The sequence below is a fragment of the Octopus bimaculoides genome, chromosome 2 (genome assembly GCF_001194135.2).
Source record: "Octopus bimaculoides isolate UCB-OBI-ISO-001 chromosome 2, ASM119413v2, whole genome shotgun sequence".
NCBI lineage: Eukaryota > Metazoa > Mollusca > Cephalopoda > Octopoda > Octopodidae > Octopus > Octopus bimaculoides.
In genome coordinates, this window is record NC_068982.1 from 143,554,734 (window position 1) to 143,555,261 (window position 528).

Sequence of the window (528 nt, forward strand, 5' to 3'; positions counted from 1 at the left end):
CCGATCTAATTCGTTTGGCCTGTCTTCGTAATGGACACTCACAGACACATGTATATCTATCTATCTATCTATCTATCTATCTATCTATCTATCTATCTATCTATCTATCTATCTATCTATCTATCTATCTATCTACATACATATAGATAGATAATATTAACTGTGAAGTCCTTCGGACATTTTTTGTTTTTATATTATTTGTACTATCTATCTATCTATCTATCTATCTATCTATCTATCTATCTATCTATCTATCTATCTATCTATCTATCTATTTATCTATCTGCATGTATAATGTTTGAAGTGATGTACAGATATTGTATATTAAGAAAAAAGAGACAGAATTTCGGATAATTGTTTATTAGCACTTTCGTTCATTCATAGACACTCTTCAGATGGCAAAGTAATTTTCTGTAAAACTTATCTGAAAAGTCCCCATGAACGGGCGAATGCGCTAATAAACAATTATCCAAAATTCTGACGGTCTCCTTTTCTTTACACACACACACACACACACACACACACACA